This window comes from Lithobates pipiens, unplaced genomic scaffold, assembly GCF_037356315.1.
Source record: "Lithobates pipiens isolate NorthernLeopardFrog02 unplaced genomic scaffold, aLitPip1_a1.2 Scaffold_13, whole genome shotgun sequence".
Taxonomy (NCBI): domain Eukaryota; kingdom Metazoa; phylum Chordata; class Amphibia; order Anura; family Ranidae; genus Lithobates; species Lithobates pipiens.
In genome coordinates, this window is record NW_027507718.1 from 215,592,629 (window position 1) to 215,611,442 (window position 18,814).

Consider the following 18,814-nt stretch of genomic DNA (forward strand, 5'->3'; position numbering starts at 1 on the left):
GTATTCATAACCCTTTCATACAGTACACATAAATTGTCATTATGCAATTATCAGGAAATACTGGTGTCCTCTTACAGGAGGAACTCCTATAATTATATTTGCCAAGTAGAGATTTCTGTGTTAACCATGTACAACTCTTTTGCACAGGTAGCTGGGGGGTTGAAAAATCAAGCATGGTTGTACTGCCCCATGACCACCCACCTAAAACCTAAAATACAACTGGCGGGTCTGTTCACATTGGCCATTCACGTCAATGGGTCCATGCCGCAACCAGAATCCAAGTGCTAGTTTTGTGTTTTCAGTGCATTAGTCCCATTGTAAAATGCGGTTTGGCAAAAAACAAAAAAAAACAGGCATTCGGGAGTGGTACTCCAATGTATTAAATAGCTTTCTGGATTCTACCAGAGAGCAGAAAGAGAGTAAACCTGGATGAGCTCAGGCCTAAACCTCATGTATACCATGATGGTGCTTGGATTCGCCTTCTCTGTACAGTTTGGGCAACCAGGAAAATGATAAAAGTGTCTTCGGTGGTGGGAAGTCTACACTGGACTCCCAGAATGCTTTAAGGAGATAATGGGGGTTATTTACTAAAGGAAAATCCACTTTGCACTGCAAGTGCACTTAGAAGTAAAGTCGTTGTAGATCCGAGGGGGACATGCAAGCATTTTAGCTTGCACGTGATTGGATGATAAAATCAGCAGAGCTTCCACTCATTTCAGATCTACCCTTAGATTTAGGGTGACTGCACTTCCAAGTGCACTTGCAGTGCAAAGTGGATTTACCTTTCGTAAATAACCCCAATATGTTCTGTAGTGACCCTGCAATAAGCAATACGTGAGTTTGTTAAGTAGATACAATTCAAAGTCTTACTAAACCCAGGACCCTGCATTCACTATATCTTGTCTCCCAGAGTACACAGAACATGGAAATACAATTATTTTAATAAATATAATCTGCTAAATACCTTTTCTCTTCAGCAGTATATAACCGTCTTCTAACTTCTAATGCTGCGTACACACGATCGAATTGTCCGGCGGTACGCCAGACAATCCGATCGTGTGTGAGCTCCAGTGGACTTTTTCATCATAAAAGTCCGGCGGACTTAGAAAGTAGTTTTGACTCAAAATTTGTCCGCCGGACTTGGCTTTCAGTGGACAATCCGTTCGTCAGTGTGCTAGTCCAGCGGACTAAGAATGACGCATGCTCTGAAGCAAGTGCGAGAAGGAAGCTATTGGCTACTGGCTATTGAACTTCCTTTTTCTAGTCCCGTCGTACGTGCTGTACGTCATCACGTTAGAAATCGCCGGACTTTCGGAGTGTCCGTGTGTGGCCAAGTCCGTTCGTTATAAAGTCCGGTGGATTGTTTGCCGGACCAAGTCTGCCAGACAATTTGATCGTGTGTACGCAGCATTACAGTGTCCAGCTGAGCAATAGTTAAAGCTCGTAGGAGGGGTTTTTGTTTGTCTCTGACTGTCCTATAAGGCTGCAGGACCCCTGACCCTCTGTCTGGACTGTGCTGATTGACCCTGTGGTGATCACATGCATCCCAAAAAAAAAAACTCTCTAGCAAGACACACTAAACTGAGCATGTGCAGAGTGCCTCCAAGGCTATGTACTGTCATCAGATGGATAAGGGACAGTAAAAAATAAGGGGAGGATCAGAGAAGATGGGATCAAACAGCTTTTTTACACAATGCACAGGATTAACTCGTTCCACAGCGAGTATAACCAGCTTGCTTTACTCCATATACAGACTGATTTTACTGTTGTGGATTTAGTAGCACTTTAATGGTAGCCAGTGGCTATGCACAGACCAACCTTGACCTGAGTTGAATACTCCCTGTGACAGATGTGGATCGGTCAGTATGGAGCTTCTTTGGAAAAATGACAAGAACTTCTTGAAGTGCTTGTTTTTGCATAAAAGGTCTCCAAATTTTGGTTTGACGAGCACTGACACTTTCCTTCATTATGAAGAAAGTGGAACTAATGCCGCGTACACACGGGCGGACTGTATGGCCTACTTAGTCAGCCGAAACACATTTCAGCGGACAGTCCGCTCGTGTGTGGGCTTCAGCGGACTTTTTCAGCGTGCAGTCCGGCGTACTAAGAATTTCATTTTTTTTTTAATTCTGTCCGTCGTACTCGCATACACTCGGACAATCCGGCCGTGTGTATGCCAGTCCGCCGTACTTTTGAAATGAGCGGACTTTTCCCGCCCGGAGAAAAGTCCGCTCATTTCGAGCGGGTATCCAGGTAGGCGGGGCCCGCGAAGGAGACGTCGCTGGCCCCGCCGCCTGGTATGGACTTAAAGGGGAACCCCAACGCCGAAAAAAATCGGCGTGGGGGTCCCCCCAAGTTCACAACAGACCCTTGTCCGAGCACGCTACCCGGCCGGCCAGGAAAGGGGCGGTGTCACATGGCTTTATGTCACATGGGTTGGTCACATGGGTTGATGTCACATGGGGACTATGACATCGTAAGGGGGCGGGTCACCATGTGACACCAACCCATGTGACATAAAGCCATGTGACACCGCCCCTTGTCCCTATATAAGTGGCCGCGCAGCGCGGCCCTGGCATTGTGGCCGGAGAGATCGTCGAGTCAACATCTCCTGGAGAAGAAGGAGAAGAAGAAGAAGAAGAACGGAAGGCGGCGGCGGCGGCGACAGAAGACCGGGCCACCGCCTGTAAAAGAGCTATAAGAAGGCGCGGTGGCCCGGCAGAAGAACCGAAGAGGGGGACAAGACCCCCGAAGTCGGGAGAAGAGGCCGGCGGCGAGGAAGAAAGCCGGACTCCTCCGCTAGCAAAAGAGCTACAAGAAGATAGCGGAGGAGTCCGGCGAGAAGACCCCCGAAGACGGAAGACCCCCGGAGCTGTGCAATAAAGTATTTTATCTCGTGTGTTGTGTTTTTTTTTGTACTTTTATTTTACAGGTGAATGGGTAGGGGTACATTGTACCCCATACTCATTCACATAGGGTGGGGGTCCGGTATCCGGGGGCCCCCTTATTAAAGGGGGCTCCTGGATTCCGATAAGCCCCCCGCCCGCAGACCCCGACAACAAACGGCCAGGGTTGTTGGGAAGAGGCCCTTGTCCTCATCAACATGGGGACAAGGTGCTTTGGGGTGGGGCACGCGGCCCCCCCTTCCCCAAGGAACCCCCCATGTTGAGGGCACGTGGCCAGGTACGGCTCAGGGGGGGGGCGCTCGCTCGTCCCCCCCTTTCCTGGCCGGCCGGGTAGCGTGCTTGGACAAGGGTCTGATGTGAACCTGGGGGGGACCCCCACGCCGATTTTTTCAGCGTTGGGGTTCCCCTTTAAGTCCATACCAGGTGGTGGGGCCAGCGACACATCCTTCGTGGGCCCCGCCTACCTGGGGGCGTGCTCAAAATGAGCGGACTTTTCTCCGGCGGGAAAAGTCCATTCATTTCAAAAGTACGGCAGACTGGCATACACACAGCCGGATTGTCCTCCGAAATGCAAGTCTGGCGGGAAGATTGGAGTGCAAAACTACTTTCTAAGTCTGCCGTAATTTCGGGTCAAAAAAGTCCGCCGGAGGCTACACACGGGGGGATTGTCCGGCGGACTTGAGTTTGCCGGACTTTTCCACCCGATTGTTTGATGGTGTGTACGTGGCATTAGAGTGGCGTTTATGTGCAGTTGGTCAGCTTTTGGATTCTAACACTCTGGTGTTCTAAATAATCATATGTTTTATAGTTTAGGGAAATGTGGTAATTAATCCAAAGCAGACAACTTCTTACATTTTGTCTGCCTTAATAAACCAAAATATTTGCAGATCCTCGTCCAGATACTATAAGAGATGTATGACATTTTGGTATCATTTTTCTTTCTTTGCTCTTTTGGTCAGTTTTAAAAGCACTTCCTTGATATAAAAATTCTGTTGTGTGCAGAACATAATAGCTGAAGCTGAATTTCACAGTAGAGCCAGAATAGTGACAACTCCCCTTCCTCTTTACTGTCTGCTACATACAAAGTTTCAGAAAGAGAAAAAGCCTTATGTCGCGTACAACGACCGGACTTTTCGAAGGACTAGGTCCGACTGTCTTTCCGACTGACTTTCCGAATGAACGGACTTGGCCACACACAATCACACTAAAGTCTGATGGATTCGAACGTGATGACGTATGACTGGACTAGAATCAGGAAGTTTATAGCCAGTAGCCAATAGCTGCCCTAGTGTCGGTTTTTGTCCGTCGGACTAGCATACACACGAACGGATTTCTCGGTCCGGCGGAGTTCTGGTGGAAAAATTTAAAACATGTTCTATTTCTAAATTCCGCAGGATTTTTGGCAAGCAAAGGTCCGATGGAGCCCACACAGGATCGAATTGTCCGACGGACTCGTTCCGTCGGACCTTTGCTGTCAAAAAGTCCGGTCGTGTGTACACGGCATTAGGTTCTGTTGCTGTGCTCTCTCATTAGAAAACCTGTAATGCTCCGCAAGTTTACTGTATGCATGGAACCTGTATTTTCATTTGTAAAATACATGTTTTATTTAAAGTGTTACTAAACCCAGGACCCTGCATTCACTAGATCTGGTCTCCCACAGTACGCAGAACATGGAAATGCGTTTATTTTAGATAATATAAACTACTAAATACCTTTTCTCATATATAGCAGTCTTGTGACTTCTCTCAGTGTCTGGTTATAGCTGGTAGGAGGAGTTTTAATTCTCCCCTGACTGTCCTATGAAGCTGAAGGACCCCTGACCCTCTGTCTGGACATTGCTGATGGGCCATATGCCAGTCACATTTAACCTCCCAAGAAAAAAAAAGAACTCTCTAGCAATACACACCAAACTGAGCATGTGTACAGTGCCCCCAAGGCTCTGTCCTATCAGCAGATGGATTAGGGACTGTGGAAGAAGGGAAGGATCAGAAAAGACAGGGTCAAACAGCAATGCAGAGGATTAACCCCATAGGTTCCACAGTGAGTATAACAAGCTGATTTTACTGTTAAGGGTTCAGTAACACTTTAATAAACATATATAAAAACGTTAGTTAAAAAAGTTAAACTATTTTACAAACAAATCTTTACAATTTTCCCCTAAACGACCACTATAGCAAAAAACATTGTACACTACTTACTATTTAGGGGTTAAAGTAGAATTTAGGCTAAAGGCTAACTAGTATTAAAACAGTTCCTTCCCCTCTCCTAGGACCTCTTTCACACCGGGCCGCTCGTACCTCAGCTGTAAAGCGGTGCTCATTTTAGCGAGGTTTTACCGCTGTTTAAGCAACGCTTTTTGGCCACTAGTGGGGCGCTTTTAACCCCAAAGAAGGGATTAAAAACGCCCGTGTTGTGGCGATTCCAAATCACTTTTTATTGCAATGGGCAGGGACGTTTTGGGAGCTCCTAAACTCCCCCAAAGATGCTGCTTGCAGGACTTTTTCTAACATCCTGCAAGTGCACCGCCCCAGTTTGAAAGCACTCAGGCTTTCACACTCCGGCGGCATGGGAGGCAGATTTCAGGTGCTTTACAGGCACTATTTCTAGCGCTAAAACCCCTGAAAACTGCCTCAGTGTGAAAGGGGTCTAACATCTATACTAACTAACCTGTGTAAAAAGATCCATATACCCACCTATTTTTGGCCCACTCCTGTCCAGTCACATGCTCCGGCCCCCCTGTGTCATATAGCTGCGGCTGCAGGGGAAATGAGGGACCGCTGACAACAGCTGCGCAATGGGAACCTATGGGTGATGTCATCACTCCCGTCTTTTACAGCCATTGTCCGCCACTCTCTCCTCTCCCCTGCAGCTGCAGCTGGCTGACACAGTTGATCACGTGACGGGACCAGAGCTGCCTGAAAGTAGGTAAATAGTCCATCTAAGACTACCCTATCCAAAGGATGACAACACTACTGCAGTTGTTAATTTTCCACTTCTTTTCACAGGGTTATGCTGCTTACACACAATCAGAATTCTCGTCTGAAAAATCTATGATGGTTTTTCTGACGGAATTCCGCTCAAGCTTGGCTTGCATACACACGGTCACACAAAAGTTCTCTGGACTTTCGCCCGTAGAACGCGGTGACATACAATACTACGACGAGCCAAGAAAATTAAGTTCAATGCTTCCGAGCATGCTTCAAATTGTTTCTGAGCATGCGCAGAAATTTTGCGCATCGGAATTTGTACAGACAATCGGGATTTCCGATCAAAACTTTTTCTGTCAGAAAAATTGAGAACCTGCTCTCAATCTTTTGCTGGTGGAAATTCGGCCAGCAAAATTCCGATGGAGCATACACACGGTCACATTTGCCGAAGAAAAGCTCTCATCGGTCTTTTGCTGGCCGAATTTCCAACCGTGTGTACAGTTTTGCTGGAATCAACAGGTAATGAAACTTTATTACAAGGTGGACTAAAAAAAAAACATAAAACTGCTGAGTTAATGGTATTAACAGGCTGTAATTTTTTTAAACCATTCCCTAGCCATCCATATATAAAAAAAAACTACCTTTAGCAAAAATCCTGAGTAATGAAGTAATAATAACAGGCAGACAGATGAAAATTGCTGTGACCCATTACTTTGGTGATGAGATTAGGCAGATGATAATTCTGCCAGTGTTCTTTCTCCCGTACAACCTCTGGAGGAGTCCTGGTTGAGGAAGGCACCAGTCAAATGCTTACATGATGAGAGTACCTGACCATTTATGTGTTTGACACGTTAAGCAGACAGCTTGCATGCACCATTTAACGGCAGAGGTGTATTTCATCCAGCATGAACATCTTTTTTGTACATATAAGTGAACCTTCGTGACTTGGCTAGCCACCGAAGAAATTTCGAGCATGTCAGATATAATCTTTTCTGCATGGTGAAATACTTATTTGACCACTGCTTAACTATTTTCTTTTTCAGTTCCATGTATTTAAAGTAATGTATACAAATGAATGTGTCAGAAAGTGTCAGGAGCCATTCACACTATGCTGCTTTGCTGTGGTGCATTGCTGCATGTATGTAAATGTCTTTATGTGAATTGTGTTAAAGTGTATGACAAAGTAATTTTTTTTTTTTTAAATAGCGTGCTCCTAATTTTACTTCTGAAATGACAATACATATATAAATTTCTGTGTGGTGTCAGCCCTGCCTACTTAATTTCTGATTCATTTGAAAGAACTTAGACCTCTCCTTATCTCCATAACCCCTCCTTCTGAACAGGCAGAGAGTGTTGGAAGTTATCAGCTCAGAAGATTTGTGGCACAATCGACAGGTCATTTTTCCACCTGCTGAACTCAGAGCAGACATTTTATGATATATTTATACATGATAATGATAATAAGGGGGCCCCCGGATCCCGGCCCCCCACCCTATGTGAATGAGTATGGGGTACAATGTACCCCTACCCAATCACCTGTGAAAAAAAAAAAAAAAAAAAAACACAACAAACAAGGGTTAAAATAGTTTATTGCACAGCTCCGGGGTCTTCCGTCTTCGGGGGTCTTCTGGCCGGACTCCTCCGATATCTTCTGCTAGCTCTTTTACTAGCGGAGGAGCCCGGCTTTTTCCTTCGTCGCCGCCCTCTTCCGACTTCGGGGGTCTTGTCCCCCTCTTCAGTTCTTCTTACCGGGCCACCGTGCCTTCTTCTAGCTCTTTTACAAGCGGTGGCCCGGTCTTCTATCATTTCAATTATTTTTGCCTTCATCAAGAGCACCCAAAGAGTAATTTTTCTGCACCTGTTTGACAGGTGCATATCATTGCAATTTTTTACAGCAAGGCCAATTGTTGCTTTTATCAAGAGTACCTCTATAGAGTTACGGTGGGAAGGGGTCACCAACACCCAAAGACCAATTTTTTCACACCTGCTACGTCTATACAAAGTAAAAGTGATGCCAAAATGTATCCAAAAAATCTCTAATCTTATTCCCAGTGCACTACATTGTGGCCTCATCATACACACTGGCTCCCCGGCTGTTGCTGAGCAAAATAAAGGCAGCTTGCATGGAAAATGTCTTTTTTTTTGGCTTTAGAAATGCAATTATTGCTGCAGCAGATTCTAGACATGGTACAGATCTGCTACTTTACAGGTAGACTAAGGGGACCCCCCCCCCCCCCCCCCGGCACTATGTTGGAAGGGCTTTTTCATTTTTAGGCTCTCACTTTAAGGCTGGGTTCACACCGGAGCGATGCGGGAATGCCGCAAATTTGCAGCGTTTTCCCGCATCGCATGCCTCCCGCCGGCAGTTCACACTGCCCTATGCGGACTGCTGGGAAAGTCAGTGAAATCTTAATGACACCCCCAGATCAGTTCGCATATCGCAGTGCGATCTGCAAACTCGGACAGGAATCGGATCGCATGGTGTGAACACCCATGCGATCCGATTCTGCTGCGGACCAAAAAAAGGGTCCTGTGCGAGTTTGCGGCGGGTGCGATGCGAATTCAGCCATACTATCTGTATGGCTGAACTCGCATCGCACAGAGATCGGATGTGATTTGCACTGCAGTGAGGTGCGAATCACATCCGGGTCTCCCAGCCGCAGCAGTGTGAACCCAGCCTAAAAAAAAAAAAAAAAAATCACTGCTCATTTAACCACTTAAGGACCACTGCATGGCAATGTACGTTGGCAGAATGGCACAGACAGGCACAAGCACGTACATGTACGTGCTTGCCTTCCAGCGGGTGGGGGGACCCCCTCCCGCTGGCTGCGGCGGTCCGTTTCGCTTCAGGAGCGATCCGGGATGAGGGGATGGCCGTTGGTTTCTGGCCATCCCCTCTTGATCGCTCCTGGCGAATGAGAAGCTTCCCCTGCCTGTGTAGTGTAAACACAGGCAGGGAGGAAGTGATGTCATTCTCCTCGGGGCGGTCTTTTTGACCGGACTGTGAGGAGAACACAATAGTAAGTGCACCAAACACTACACTGACATGTAGGTACACATAGGCACACAAATCACCCCCCGATCACCCCCCCCCACCCCCCCCCAGTCACAGTGTCACTGATTGCAGTGATCATTTATTTACTGATCGCTGCATTTAGTGTCAGTTGTGACAGTAAAAACTGTCAGGGCAGTTAGTGTTAGGTCCAGGGTAGCCCCCTACCCCCCCCCCCCCCCATAAAGGTTTAACTCCCTGATTGCCCCATAGAGTTAACCCTTTCACGCCCTTTTGCCAGTGTCACTAAGCGATTGTTTTTCTGATCGCTGCATTAGTGTCACTGGTGCCGCTAAGTAGCTAGTTATTTTTTTTAGGTTCACCGCCAGGTTTTTATAGTGCTAGGTACCCCCATATACTACCCAATAAAGGTTTTAACCCCCTGATTGCCCCTAGTTAACCCTTTCACCCCCTTTTGCCAGTGTCACTAAGCAATCGTTTTTCTGATTGCTGCATTAGTGTCACTGGTGCCGCTAGGTAGCTAGTTATTTTTTTAGGTTCACCGCGAGGTTTTTATAGCGCTAGGTACCCCCATATACTACCCAATAAAGGTTTTAACCCCCTGATTGCCCCTAGTTAACCCTTTCACCCCCTTTTGCCAGTGTCACTAAGCGAGCGTTTTTCTGATCGCTGCATTAGTGTCACTGGTGCCGCTAGGTAGCTAGTTATTTTTTTAGGTTCACCGCCAGGTTTTTATAGCGCTAGGTACCCCCATATACTACCCAATAAAGGTTTTAACCCCCTGATTGCCCATAGTTAACTCTTTCACCCCCTTTTGCCAGTGTCACTAAGCGATCGTTTTTCTGATCGCTGCATTAGTGTCACTGGTGCCGCTAGGTAGCTAGTTATTTTTTATGTTCACCGCCAGGTTTTTATAGCGTTAGGTACCCCCATATACTACCTAATAAAGATTTTAACCCCTTGATTGCCCCTAGAGTTAACCCTTTCACCAGCGATCACCGTATAAGTGCCACTGGTGACGCTGGTTAGCCAGTTAGTTATTTAGGTTCCCCGTCAGGTTTTTATATAGCGCCAGGGACCCCCATATACAACCTAATAAAGATTTTAACCCCCTGATTGCCCCTAGTTAACCCTTTCACCAGTGATCACCGTATAAGAAATGGTAGTGGTATAGTATCTGAATAGATCAATATCTGATCTGATCAGATCTATACTAGCGTCCCCAGCAGTTTAGGGTTCCAAAGAAACGCATTGTTAGCGGGATCAGCCCAGATACCTGCTAGCACCTGCGTTTTGCCCCTCCGCCCAGCCCACCCAAGTGCAGTATCGATCGATCACTGTCACTTACAAAACACTAAACACATAACTGCAGCGTTTGCAGAGTCAGGCCTGATCCCTGCGATCGCTAACAGTTTTTTTGGTAGCGTTTTACATTTAAATCCTGAAGGCGTTGCTTGGTTTTCGGGTCCCGTACACGGCTAGGCTCCCAAAAAGTCCCCCACATGTGGTATCCCCGTACTCTAGCTTGTAGACGCTATAACTTTTGCGCAAACCAATAAATATACGCTTATTGACATTTTTTTTTACTAAAGACATGTGGCTGAATACATTTTGGCCTAAATGTATGACTAAAATTTAGTTTATTCGATTTTTCTTATAACAAAAAGTAGAAAAAATATATATTTTTTAAAATTTTCAGTCTTTATCCTTTTATATCTTAAAAAATAAAAATCGCAGAGGCAATCAAATACCATCAAAAGAAAGCTCTATTTGTGGGAAGAAAAGGACGCAAATTTCGTTTGGGTACAACATTGCATGACCGTGCAATTACCAGTTAAAGCAGTGCAGTGCGAAATTGTAAAAAGACCTCTGGTCCTTAGGCTGACAATTGGTCCGGGGCTGAAGTGGTTAACCCTTTCCCGCCGAGCGTACGCAGATCTGCGTACTCGGCTTCCGGGGGGTATACCGGGATGATGCCCGCACCTGCAGGCATCATCCCGGTACCGTTTTCTTCAGCAGGCGATTGGCTTTCCAGCCATAACAACCGATGCGGCTAAAAGCGGGAGGGGACGTTCCCCCCTCCCGCCGCCTCCCGCCGCTGTTACCGGTGCTCCCGTTCGATCGGGAGCACCGATTCAAGTTGCGCTGCCTCCGGCCACTGGGGAGGAACTGGCTTCGTTCCAGTCTCCTCATAGTAAACACGGAAGCGACGTCATGACGTCACTTCCCGTTTACTCGGCTGCCAATGGCGCCGGTTTTAAAAAAATATACGGTATTCAGAATCGCCGGGGGTTATCTGATGTGGGGAGGACCCACGAGAACCACCGGGGGACCCCACAAGAGGATGTTCGGGGCCACTCTGTGCAAAACGAGCTGCACAGTGAAGGTAAGGCTCGGTTCACACAGGGGGCGACACGAGGCGACACGACTTGCCGTGCCGCGACCTGACAAGTCGCCCCCGTTCTGTACTACGGAACTGTTCTAAGAGGAGCGACTCGAGTCGCTCCGACTTAGAAAAAAGGTTCCTGTACTACTTTTGGGCGACTTGCATTGACTTCTATACAGAAGTCATTTGCAAGTCGCCGCTGAGGTCGCGGCAGGTCGCGGCACGGCAAGTCGTGTCGCCCCCTGTGTGAACCGAGCCTAAGTATGACATGTTTGTTATTTAAAAAATAAATAAAAAACAAGCCTTTACAATCACTTAAGACCTGGGGAGAATTAAGGATTACCAGTCAAGGGAGCTAAAGGAACATGGGGAGAAATAAATTTATTAGTTTACTTAGTCTGTCCCATAAACTGAAAGGCCGCGTACACACGCGGGGACTGTTCGCCCAACTTTGTCCGTCAAACAGTTTCGGCAAACAGTCCGCTCAAAATTAGCATGGACGGACATGGCCACACACGACGGACGAACAGTTTGCTGAAACCGTGCGCGATGACGTGAACGGCACGTACGGCGGGACGAAAAATACGACGTCCTATACACTGCATTATAACTTTCGGCGTGAAAATCCTTTCTGAGCATGCGCGCAACTTTGTTTGACGAACAAGCCTACACACGAGCGGACTGTTCGCTGAAACAAGGTTTCAGCGGACAGTTTTTCGGAAATTCCGAAAAACCTTGTCCGTCAAACTGTCCGCTGAAACTGTCCGCTGAAAGCCCACACACGAGCGGACTGTCCGCCCAAACACTGTTCAGCGGACAAAGTTGGGCGAACAGTCCGCCCATGTGTACGTGGCCAAAGAAAAGGAAAGTGTAGGACACATTATAGGAGGCCTATTTGTGTTTCGTAGCCACAATAAATGGCTAATTAGTTTTGACGGATAAAGAGAAGATTACATTTTCATCCACGAGGGTTGTGGTGACTGTGAATGAAAACGGGTTAGTTGAGCTAACTGTGTTGCATGAAAGTATTTAACTAAATCTGGTAGCCCCAAACCTCCTTGCAATCTTGGTGTATTCACTCTGGGTCTTTTATTCATCCAGATTTCATTTTGTATTGTTTGGATAGTATCTGTATTAAGGGTGAGGTTTAAAGGGGTTGTAAAGGTGAATGTTTTTTCACCTTAATGCATTCTATGCATTAAGGTGAAAAAACATCTGACAGTGTCTGCGCCCCCAGCCCCCCCGTTTTACATACCTCACCCCTCTCGAAAGTCCCACGCTCGTCCCCTGACGTCCTTTCCACCGTTCAGCCTGGCCGCTGATTGGCTGGAGTGGATGGATGGAAAGCAGCGCAGCCATTGGCTCGCGCTGCTGTCAATCACATCCACTGACGCGGAGCACCAGGGGGCAGGCCCGTATGATACAGCGAGCTATAGCCGCCAACTGTATCACTGGAGCGCGCCCGCAGATGCTTCTCACCATGCGAGGGAGCTCGCATGAACGTGAGAAGCACCTGCGGGAGGAAGCAGAGACAGCCGCCGAGGGACCCCAGAAGAGCAGGTTCGGGGCCACTCTGTGCAAAACGAGCTGCACAGTGGAGGTAAGTATAACATGTTTGTTATTTAAAAAATAAAATAAAAAAATCACTTTACAATCCCTTGAAGACTTCAGATTTTGAGTGATTAAGTTTAAGACCAGAAATGTCAGTAAAGTATTGCAGTATTCAGTATAGATTGGGTAGCGAAGTTATTGGGGAGGAGAGGAGCATTCAAATATCGTCCGTAAAAAGAGCACATTTATGTTCTCTGTCACCACAATATATGCCTTTAATATCAGGGTGATTTCTGCTTTTTATTGCCAAGCGTTCCAAAGCCAAGATAAACAATATGGGAGAAAGGGGGCATCCTTGACGTTTTAATAAATAAAATAAGTAGTCCCAGGACACAGACTCAAAGGCCTTATGAAGGTCCAATGATTACAGCATTGCCTTCCGCATGCCATAGTTGTCCAAATTAGAGTATAGCTCTGAAATTATATTTATCAGTCTCTGGGTCTGATCAGGACCTTGTCTAGTATTCTAGTCTTCAGTGCTATTACAAAGCCACAGATCAGTGTGATTTACACCTTCGTTTAACAGAAGTCTGCAAATCGCAACGAAATCTGAAAAAAGTAGTGCAGGAACCTTTTTCAAAGTGACGTGAGTTGCAGCGATTTGAACTGTTCCATTGCTGGCAATTGTGTGTTACTTGTAATGCAATTTGGAATTGTCACATGGAACCGGTGTGAACGAGGGCTTAGTGCTCTTAACTGAGACATACATATATAAGTATACACTTTAGAAGGATTTGCTTTGTTCACATTTCATGTCTGAGGTTTACAATCACTTTAACCACTTGCTTACTGGGCACTTAAGCCCCATACACACGATCGGACTTTGTACAAACTTTCCCGTGGACTTTTGTACAAAGGACGTGGTCCACAAGTTTGTATTGCATACACACGATCGGACTTTTTGACAACAAACACGAACGTAGTGACGTCACAACGTACTGACGCCACTTCAAAAGAGGACGTTCAATGACTCCAGCGCCACCTTTGGTCAACTTCTGTATTGCAGTCTGATCTTTTGCATTGGTTCTGAGCATGCGTGTTTGTACCTTGTACAAAAGTCCGATGCTTTTGCATACACACGGTCGGACTTTGCTCCATCGGACTTTTGTTGCCAGAAAGTTTGTCCGTTCGCACAGCCAACAAAAGTCCGATGAAAACAGAAAAAGTTTGTCCGATGGAGCGTACACACAGTCGGATGTTGCTCCAAAACAGCTAATTTGCATGTTTGTTGTCAAAAAGTCCGACCGTGTGTACGGGCCTTTAAACCCCCCTCCTATCCATACACATTTTCAGCTGTCATCGTTGTCGCACTTTGAATGACAATTGCGAGGACATACAACACTGTACCAAAATGACATTTTTATAATTTTTTCCCCCCAAATAGACCTTTCTTTTGGTGGTATTTGATCACCTGTGCGATTTAAAAAAAAAATGTTTTTAAATGTACACTAGCTTTTTTTTTTTGCTAGCTTTATGCTAGATTTTTTTTAAGCTCCTAGAAGCTGTTATTAGCATTAAATAGTGTTATCCTATGTTTCCATGCACACTACATTAGGCTGGGTTCACAGTATTGCATATTGGATGAGGAATCTCCACATCCAATTCGCAATAGCAGGTGTTTTTGACCGGCTCTCTATGGAGTTAGTTCACATATATCCGCTGTGGCTCTGCTGCAAATTTGCACCAGAGCCCTCTGTATCTTTTGGTTTGTTTCAGGTCCGAATGCAGCCAAACATTTGAGCTGAAATCGGACCTGAAACAGTGAACACATTGGACCCCTGCTGTGAGCCGCAGCATCTAGGAGCAGAAAAAAAAATTGTTTCCTGGAGCGTTTTTTTCCAGCAGAAATGCTCCTAAATGCTAGTAGCGTTTTTTGAGCTTTTTTTTTCTTTCCTTTTTACTGCAAAAAATGCTAATGCTCCTAAACACTGCTAAAAAAAAAAAAAAAACGTTGCTCAATCGCCCAACAACAAAAAACTTGACCAGCGTCACACATTGGTTGCAATAAACGCATTACTGCAACCTATAGTTTTAGAAAAGGGGCTATGGAAAAAAAAAAGCATCTTATTTTAAATAAAAAAATTCTTTAGTATAAAAATCTAAACACGCCAATTTGTAATATAATGAAATCTTGTAAAGTATCATATCTGTGTGCAGAGGGTACTTGTTTCCTGCTGTAAGTGAAGGAGTTAATTTGGTGAAGCATGCTCTGTGTTCACCAGCCTGTATCAGGATCTGAACCATTCCAAGATGCACAATGAAGTCAAACAGTCCTATGCCTTTCACTTTTCTCTGCAGTCAGTGCAGCCAGGACCCAGATAGCTGGAGGTCAGCGGGTGCTGGAATGAGAAGGAGGGTGGGACTGTTTGGGGGTGGATAGAAGGGAAGTTGTTGAACTTTTTTTTGTGTGTGTGTGTGTGTGTGATCCTTACCCTGAGCATTGCTGGTGCATTCCGAGAAAATGTCAGAGCAGATCCTGCCTCTTACTATCTATGCCCTTCAAACAATAGCAGCACCATGAAGTGTCTCCTAACCCCAGCACAAAGTTTGGCTACAAAGTCGCCATAACATGGGATGAATGCAGATTTGTAACAAAGGTAACCCGTTTTTTGTTACTTTTTACTTCTTCTTTTCAGCTATCTCCTTTTATTCTCTAGATATCTAGCTACTTCCTCTGTCTGACATTCACGCTATTTATTTTTCTACTGATTTTTAAAAGACGTATTTTAAAATCGTAGTTTGCATTAATCGTTCTAAGAAAAAAAAAATTGAATTACTAATGGGATTAATAAACACGACGGTACTGTGGATTAAAAATTCAGCATGCGTGTAGTTGTAAGGACAGGTCGTTCTTTTATCCGTCCGCTGATATGTTTATTTTCAAAGGACTGGTGGCTGTTTGATTAAGATACAGTCACAAAGAAGCCCTTCACCTTTCAAAGAAATGAATACTTGGCTGTTCTTGTGTGCGTCCTTGTCCTCAACAGAAAAGCCTTTCTTTCCTCTACATTAGTGATGTCACGGCAGTGATGTCACCTAGTTTGGTGATATAAACATACAAACAATAATATTGGTAAATATACAAAATGTATATTAACTACTAATAATGGCATAAGGGCCATCGTTTTAGGTGTATTACCATTGAACTCTATATAACATGCATTTTTCATGAAAGAGCACCAAAGATGCAGCAAGCAGCTTTTTTTTTTTTTTTTTTTTTTTGCACCTAAACATACACATAAAATACAGGCGTGAACAAAAGCATAAAATAAAACCTCACCATCAAATTGAAAATTATTTTCAGTTCTGTCCAGGTGTGACTATTTTATTTATGCCATTCTGGGATCTCTTAGGTGGTCACTCTGTAGTAAAAAACAGGCTGTGGTTTTACTGCCCCCTGGAATGCTAACCATGCAACCAGACAGGGATGTATAAATGTTGTAGCTGAGATGCTCTGTTTCGCAGATGCGAGGTTTTCAACTCAAGGTGCCGAGTTCAACATATGGCAATGCCCGTCAAACTCCTCAGTGGAGCCACAACCACAAGCTGAATGCTCGGCTCACAGATGACGCAAGGTCCAAAAAATGTAAAACTGCTGTATGGCAATTTAAATATAAAAATGAAATAAAAACAGGTGTTCAGGAGATGGCATTAGTGCTTCTTGAAGGATTGTCAGTTTGGTTATACCACCCTCTGAAAAACGATCCACTGTGGTTTTCTTTTCAGATGGTGGTATTTTACGTGTGTGTGTGTGTGTGTGTGTGTGTAAGAGACCTAATATTACTTAACACAAGGTGCTGATTCTAGAGCTTGTCCTTGGAGTACTTTTGAACCTTTAGGCCCCTTTCACACTGGGGCACTTTGCGGGCACTACAGCGCTAAAAATAGCGCCTGCAAAGTACCCTGAAACAACCGCAGCTGTCTCTCCACTATGAAAGCCAGAGGGCTTTCACACTGGAGCTGTGCGCTTGCAGGGTGGTCAAAAAAGTCCTGCAAGCCGCATCTTTGGAGCGCTATAGGACCGGTGTATTTTCCGCTCCTAAAGCGCCCCTTCCCATAGAAAACAATGGGGCAGCGCTGCAAACCCGCCTGCAAAGCACCACTGCAGTGGTGCTATACGGGCGATTTTAACCCTTTTTCGGCCGTTAGCCGGAGTTAAAACTGTCCCACTATCAGCTGATTAGCGCAGCTAAAATGGCGGTAAAGCGGGGCTAAATATAGCGCCGCTTTACTACGAGCGCCCCAGTGTGAAAGTAGCCTTATGGTGCCGCTCCAAACAAAGGTATGCCGCTGGTACCCAGAAGTAGGGGTGCCAGCACGGGATATCACTCATCCAATAATGTAAATGATTAAAGCAAGAATGCTGACGTGTATCTGACCCGATACTAGCTGTAGTATGTATACGTTGCCGCTTCAGCAAAGTACACCACCTGGCTCATTGTTCCCCCACCCAGTGGGGCTTAAGCCTCGTACACATGCTTAGATTTTCGGACGACCGAACGTCCGTTTTTTGTGGCATGCTAGTCTCATGTTAAAAGTGAAGTGACTCTCAATACGAAAATTTTCGTATGACAGAATACAACATCAGAAGTGATGTCATGTGTTGAATAGTTTCGTATGTATTATTTCATTTCTGAGCATGCGTAATCATGCTCTTACTATTTTTTTCGTACAAAAAGCGTACTAATGAATTGAAAATCGGATGTTGAGTTCACATCCGGCAAAAATTTTATAGTCTGCACATCCAGCTTTTGTTTGACTATAAAGTGAAATTGGCTGTCGAAAGCACCGTACTAACGATCCGAAAATCGTCAGACAGCTCGTCGTACGAATTTTTCCATCTGATTTTCGCATCGTGTGTATGGGCTTCAAGTCATAGACTATGAATAAAGAAGGTCATACGCGGTCCGAAACTTGCATGATTCCCCCGTCAACACAGACAGTGCTGACAGGGGAATCCCTCCTGCTCTATAGTGATAATCATAAGAGAATCCGCCAGGCTGGCTGTACCCAAATTAATCTATCAACTTGGTACGTTCATTCTGCCCATTGATGATTGAATCTCGGCTGGTTCATTCTGAGCCGGCAAAGATTTGAACAGTGTATGGCCATCCTAAGCCCTGATGGGGGGGCAAAACGCATCAGTGGGCGCGGTCTGGGAAGTAGCGCTGGTTGAGGCTTCAACATATACATACTACAGCTAGCATCAGGTCGGGCAAGCGGCAGCTTCCTTGCTTTTGTCACTGGAATAGATATACTATATTTTATGATGGATTCTTTCCAAACCATGTACTGACATTGTGATTTAAATAAAGCAGTTGTGGTCCCTTTTAAGCAGTATCCATACAAAGTTGCTTACTAGCAATAAAGACAAAAATACATTTTTAGCGTGTTACCATATAATAACGGAATCTGCCTTGATTCACATCTTTTTTTTTTTTTTTTTTTTTTTTTTTTTTTTGTACTGTAAGCTACATTTACATGATATAATTATAGACTTCCTTTTCTGTATTTACACCACTAATGGTGGAGTGCAAAGGAATATTCGTGGTGCACCCGTTTCTGGATCATCTCTGTTTTTTTTTGTGTTTACACCGATGTTGACTATGAAATAAATGGACGCAATGGTGATTTACTAAAACTAGAGCGTGCAAAATCTATTGCAGCTCTGCATAGAAACCAATCAGCTTCCAAGGTTAACTGAAGAAGTTTAAATTAGAAGGTATTACGTGTTGTTTGTGAGTGCATCTGTGGGATTTATGATTTTGAATTTTGTTTGATGCTGAGCACCAAGGGAAGTTTGTCGGCCGTTTAGATCATATACTGTACAATCCAGTGGCAGTGCATCCATAGGAAGGCTGCCCCCTCTCTCCTGGCACCGCTCTATGACCATACATAGATTCATGCATTGCATGAACCTAACTATGGTCGCCGCTGACACCCCCTATTCAGGGGTCCAGCCCCTCTTCGG

The 18,814-nt window shown here is 45.2% G+C and overlaps 1 protein-coding gene across 3 annotated transcripts in view; it reads left to right on the forward strand.

The window, feature by feature from the left end:
- PSD3 (pleckstrin and Sec7 domain containing 3) overlaps positions 1-18,814 on the forward strand; it is an 857,533-nt gene that overhangs the window by 327,006 nt on the left and 511,713 nt on the right. The window contains exon 1 of one of the 3 annotated variants that reach the window (XM_077476203.1): positions 15,268-15,440. The exons of the other annotated variants lie outside the window; for them this stretch is intronic. The gene's annotated coding sequence lies outside the window, so the exon portion shown is untranslated. Of the gene's footprint in view, positions 1-15,267; positions 15,441-18,814 lie in introns of those variants that run through there. 3 annotated transcript variants of the gene reach the window in all.